This window comes from Vespa crabro, chromosome 13 (genome assembly GCF_910589235.1).
Source record: "Vespa crabro chromosome 13, iyVesCrab1.2, whole genome shotgun sequence".
Classification (NCBI taxonomy): Eukaryota; Metazoa; Arthropoda; class Insecta; order Hymenoptera; family Vespidae; genus Vespa; species Vespa crabro.
This window is the reverse complement of record NC_060967.1, coordinates 2799033-2805596: the sequence shown is the minus strand read 5'-3', so window position 1 is coordinate 2805596 and position 6564 is coordinate 2799033. Positions and strand designations below refer to the sequence as shown.

General features: G+C 26.6%; 1 protein-coding gene across 12 annotated transcripts in view; it reads left to right on the top strand.

Annotated features, from left to right (window-relative positions):
• The first annotated feature begins 1471 nt into the window (after positions 1-1471).
• Positions 1472-6564, top strand: part of LOC124428655 (metabotropic glutamate receptor 7-like) — a 38335-nt gene continuing 33242 nt past the window's right edge. For 6 of the 12 annotated variants that reach the window (XM_046972953.1, XM_046972956.1, XM_046972955.1 and 3 more), the window contains exon 1: positions 1472-2614. The gene's annotated coding sequence lies outside the window, so the exon portion shown is untranslated. The remainder of the gene's footprint in view (positions 2615-6564) is intronic. The other 6 variants (XM_046972950.1, XM_046972951.1, XM_046972952.1 and 3 more) reach the window with 6 other exon arrangements.

Genomic DNA, 6564 nt, shown 5'->3' with positions numbered 1-6564 from the left:
AAAAAGATAAGGGATGCACAAATAACCTAAGTCATTTTTTGTTTGGTCTGGGTACCGAACATAATTTATATATAAAAGTTTATTTCCAATATTATTATTATTATTATTATTATTATTAAATAATAAAAGTAATTTCTTTTTTTTTTATTTTCTTAAGTAAATTACAGTAAATCCAATTAATCCCATAAAATCGATAAATAATTATTTTCACGCTTGATAAGACGTTTGATAGATAAGAAAACAGAGGGAAAGGAAAAAAAGAAAGGAAAAGGAGAAAGAAATACGTTTTGTATTATTCTGGAAATGTCTGAGAGCAATTTCTTCTAAGAGATACAAAGATGGTTAGTAAGAATCGTAAGCTTTCACCCTTATCGATCAATCTAACTTAGCACTTTTGTTCTTTTCCAGCATCCTTAATACGGTTACATACTATCAAACAAATCACCTTAATGAGTTCCATGTTTTCCCATTTTTAATTTATCTTAGCACGATACAAATCTATAATCGAAAGGAATTTTTCCATATAATCGCGATTACATACAATCTTTTGTTATAATTTCGTGTTGATATTCATTAAATTCATCTAAGAGAGAGAGAAACAGAGAGAAAGAAAATGAGAGAAAGAGAGAGAGAGAGAGAGAGAGAGAGAGAGAGAGAGAGAGAGAAAGTTAGAGTAGAATTTACTTGAAACTTGTGTGCATAGAAGGATAATTCGATAAGTACCGTCGAATCGTGTTAATAGCTAGGATCTCGATCGTCATTGAATTTGGCGTCGACCGATCGTTCCTTCGCCATCCTATTTATGTTTCTACGGATAATCTTCTTACGAACTATCGAATTGATCGTTTACGAAGATCAACACCGATTTGATTAGCTGGCCATCTTGTCGTTTTTTAATCTCTTTAAAAAAAAAAAAAAAAAAAAAAAAAACCAAAACAAAAAAAAAGAAGAAGAAGATGATGAAATTATATAAGAGATAATTATAAAAAAATTCTATTTGCTATTACTTTCTTTTCACGTACAATTTATGATAACAACATGGATTTTAATCTGATCACACACGTACGATTTTACGATTTTTTTCTGTTTATAATAATAATAATAATAATAACAATAATAGTAATAGTAATAATAATAATAATAGTAATAGTAATAATAATAATAATAGTAATAATAATAATAATAATAGTAATAATAATAACAATAATAATAATAATTGATGAAGGATCGAGAAATTATAATAAATAAGACAATAAAAGAAGAAAGGTAGGGAAATAAAAAGATAGAGCCCTTCGTAACGCGCAATTTGAATAGCTCTTGGAGAGTATCGACGGAGTACGACGGAGGTGTCGTTGTCGAGGGTAGAAAGCTAAAGTGAGGGTGGAACTTCGAGATGGAAACGCATGCGCAGGCATATCCCATCTATAAGAGGGTAAGCTTGGCTCGGCTCAACTCCAGTCTAGCCCGCGGTACCGGGTACCGCGAACCTCTTTATCTTTTTCTCATCGTCTTTGTCGTTGTTCTCGTTATTGTTCCTGTTACCATAATTACCATCTTCGTTGTCGTCATCATCATTTTCATCATCATCATCTTCATCATCATCATCTTCATCATCCTTATCATCTTTACTCCCTAACCAATCTCTCTTATATTCTTTTTATTGTCATCATTCTTTTCCTTTTCTCTTTCTCTTTCTCTCTTTCTCTTTCTCTTTATCTCTCCCTCTCTCTTTCTCTCTCTCTCTCTCTCTCTCTCTCTCTCTCTCTCTCTATTTTTTTCTTTTCTATTATTTTTGAAACTTCCTTCGAGAGAATTATTATGATGATTTTTAAGATTATTAATTTGTGAAAATAAGAGATAGATAGATAGATCCCTTTTCTTCTTATTGCTTATTCTTTCTTCGATTTATTTATCTATTTTTTTTTTTATTTTTTTTTTTTTTGGACACCATGAGAAGCAAGCAGTATACGTGTTGACATCATCAGCATCATTCTCATAATCGTATGCAATCTAGTTGGAATAAACAACGCGAAAGAATCCTCATTCATAAAGATTTTATTTTATTTTATTTGTTTATTATTATTATTATTATTTTTTTTTTTTTTTTTTTTTTTTGAATTGTTGAGAGTAACAAGAGAATGTTTTAGAGAGATAGATAGATGATCTTATGATTTCTTATCTCCGTTAATCGGAGAGGTAAAAAAAAAGAAGTTTGGGTTCTTTATATTTTCGCAGCATTTAAACGTCAACAGGCACGTCGTTCATGGATATTTTCCAGCCTTCATTCTTTGGGATTTTACGGGGATCGCAAAGTCTCTAATCTGATTCTTATTGTATATGTAACCCGTTTACTTGATATATCTCTGTTTTTCTATCTTTCTTTTTTCCTCTTATGATTTTATCTTTGAATATCTATCGTTTGAAAGATTAACTAGTAGATTAATAGATTAGAATTTTCTTTTTTCTTTTTTTCTTTCTTTCTTTCTTTTTCTTTTTTTTTTTTAAGCTTTTATCTTTTCTTCATTTCGTTTTATCAACAGATAAATATAAATCATTGTGAAATCGAGAGTGATCTAATCAGATGTATCGTTACATCATATTTTAAAATTAAACGGTAAGTCGACGATATATTGTAGTGTATTTACGTGCCCTTTCTTTCTTGCTTTGTGTATGTGTGTGTGTGTGTGTGCTTCCTCTTTGTGTGTCCTATTCTTACCGATCGTGTTATAAAAGTACTTCACAGAAGTGCTGCAAAGTGTCGAAGTGAATGTTGTAGTATCGGTAAAACGAACGAGTTTACTATCTCGTTAAAACTTTTAATCGAGTATTAACGAGTATTAAATGGTTGTACAGATCGGGAAGTAAACTCGTAATTTTTTTCTTTCGATTATTGTCAAATTTTTGATAATAATATTAATGATAATAATGTATATTTTTTAATGTCTCTTTTAAATATTAGATCGATATTGGATTCGCGTATATATTTATCTGTAGTTAATTTTTTTTTTTTTTTTTTTTTTTTTTTTTTTTTTTTTTTTTTTTTTTTTTTTTAAGGAATATTTGAATAATTATTTTCATTGATCGCGTATGTAGGTATATCTCTGTATATATACATTACACATATATACATATATAATCATACATACATTACATATATATACATACATATATAATCGCATTGATTTGAAATATTTTATTCTTATTATTATTATTATTATTATTATTATTATTATTATTATTATTATATGTGGTTGATGCACTCACATTAATTTGGAACGTAATAAAAGGCCAGCGATACTCTGCCTTTCGATTTGAATCATTGGATGAAAAACGATTGGCAAGTAAGGGATGGTTCAATTTTCGTAGAGAGAGAGAGACGGAGAGAGAGGGAGAGAAGGAGAGAGAGAGAGAGAGAGAGTAAATATAAAAAAATTATTGGAAAGATGGGATACGCTGGTGTCTCTGGCAGGGAAAAAGAGAATAAAGGAAGTGGAATATTTTAATTAATGTAATTCGTATGCAAGTATGTGCTTTTGTCGTTTCGCTTTGATATATTATAATATACGAATGTAAAAATGCAAACAATGTAAACTCATTGTCGTTTATTAAAGAGAGAAAGAGAAACAGAGATTTACTATTGCATCGTGTTTGAAAGATTAAGAAATTCTACGAGAATTATTCCCTAAGTTGATATGGGAAGTTGGTGATACATTGATGGTCTTGTTATTTCAAGAGGGAGTTTAGAAAAGAAAGAGAAAGAAGCAGAAAAACAAAGAGAAAATTGTATGAATAAAATTAATTATTTCTTTTTTTTTTTTTTTTCTTAAATTACTTAAAATTTGTACTCTAATAAAGATAATTTTTCTTTTCGATATAATTGTTTTCTTCTTTGTTTTATTTTAATCAATATCTTTTTTTTTTTTTTTTTGATAAGATGATTAGTTGAGAATTCATATAAATTTTATTATTGTATATATATATATATATATCTTTTATTTTTATTATTTTTGGTTATTAATATTTTTTTTTTTTAAATAAGTATCTATAGATCTCTATTAAATATTAGCTACGTCTGTATTTTAAAAATTATAATAAGAATAATAAAAAAGTATTTTAAAATAAATAATATTAAAATAAATATTTTAATTCAATCGATCGATACAATTAATAAGTTTGTTGTATATTTGAATCGTTGCAATTGCAACATAATTTTAAATGAATAATAATGTTTTTTTTTTAATAAAATATGTAATATTTCTCTTTTCAAATACATGATAATTTCAAATCGAGGTAATGATCGAGAAAGAGGAATTATCGAACGTACCGTTCGATGTCGAAAAGTGGCCTGAATTTGAATGATTCTCCAGGGAGCGATGCCATCGAGGTTAATCGACTTACTAGGTCCAAAGTGTATTTCCGAAATTGTTTTTGAATGATCAAAGGTGTCTATATTCTATCTAACATATATGTGTGCGTATGTGTGTGTCTGTGTGTACGTGTGTGTATGTATGTAGTATATATATTGTTTATTTTTTTATTTGATTTATATTATTAATTATTAGAAAATTAATTTTACAATAATTGTCTTTACAATAATTATTTCACAATTATTGTAATATATGATAAAGTTTGTTTCCTTTTATGATACAATTATTTATTACAAAATTAAATTTTTATTACGATACAATAATAATTGACACATTATGTAATTATTATTATTATCTAACAATTTTTTTTGACGTCTAAGAAAAGTAAGGAAAGAGAGTATGTGATTTAAAAAAAAAAAAAAAAAAAAAAAAATTTGTACTTGAGTTAACATTTTTCTTTGAGATAATCAAACAAATACATACACTTCCCGTAAGTGGAAACGTTTGTTAGATAAAATATTTTATTTTGTCTCGTACAAGATCGATCATCCTTTTTGCTCGTATTCGCGGATGAGAATCAGGATGAATCTCTCACGAGAAGTTTTGCCCGGGCCATTAATTTTCAGAGGACGCACGCGTTGAACCGTACTTTTTCTCTTTATACATTTTCCCTGAAGCGTTGCTCCAAAAGAGTAAGAGAAAAAGAAAAGAAATAGAAATATACATCGAACTATTGGCTGGATATTTGTAACTCGTCTGGAATTAAATGACGTGAAAATTATTCGATGATAATATGAAAACAAAAAAAGCGTTTGTATTATCTTCCTTTTTTTCTAATAAATAAATAAATATATAAATATTTGTTTATCATAAAAATAATTGTAATTTCAATTTTAATATTTAAATATAGGTATTAGTCTATTTTTTTAAATTTTAATATTTATTATTTATCTATTATTAATCTAATTTTAATATATTTAGTTTTTAATATCTAAAAAGATATATATATATATATATATATATATATAAACGTCATCTTTTAATTTGTTAAGTATGAAAATCTAATTAAAATATATTTCTCATAATAATTTGTAGATTTAATGCTCGTCGTCTAATTGCAAAATAGATTATATATATATATATATATATATATATATATATATATATATATATATATATATTATCTAGATATTCTTAGAATAGTCTGATGAATGACAGATTTAATTCCCTTGTGAGTCAAGTATCTGTTGCTGGACATTCCTTCGTAAAGGGACTTACTTTTGTATGGCTAGTAGCCAAACGATTTCAATAGATCTCTCTAGAGAATAACTGAATGGTAGAGAATGCAGATCTACTGGGTGGACTAAAAGTTTTTAGATTATTTCAACAATTTTTTATAGCCCAATTTTATTTTCAGATTGTAAAATCAAAAAAATAAGAACTTAAAAAGCCTTGAAAAAGAGTAATTGATTTTTTAAGTTATCTAGAAACTAATCTAGAAACTTTTAATTTACACTGTAGTGTATTTAAATATTCTAAAGAATTTTAAATTCATTCATAGGATACATGATCTGATTTGATCTATATCGAATACGATTGATTCTCTTTCTCTCTTTATCTCTCTTTTTTTTTCGATTTACTTTCAAAAGCTTCGAGAAAGAGACATATATATATATATATATATATATATATATATATATATATATATATATAGAGAGAGAGAGAGAGAGAGAGAGAGAGAGAGGGAAAGAGAAAGAGAGAGAAAGAGGAAGAGGAAGAAAAAGAGTTGAACTTTCTTATCTCGATAGAACGATTTCACGTTTTCCACAAGTTTAGAAGGAAAACTTCATTTCAGACTAAAAGTTTTTTAGGCTAACTACAAATTGACAACTTTTGGGAAATCGCGAAGTTAAGGTGGAAATAATAAACTTAAATTCTTAGTTAAAATCAAATAGTTTTTGGATAATCGATTTTTCTTCTTTTTTCTTTTTTCTTTACAGTTTCATTGGGTAACCACTATATATTCTGTTTTTAAACTTTAAATAAGTATAAGTTATACTCGATTAAAAAATGTATAAAAAAAAAAAAGAAAATGTTGGATATAAAGTAGTAATTAATTTTATGATAATAAAGTAAAATAAAAGTTATATAAAATAAATGTATAAATAAAGGTATGAAAAATTATTTAGATTTAGAA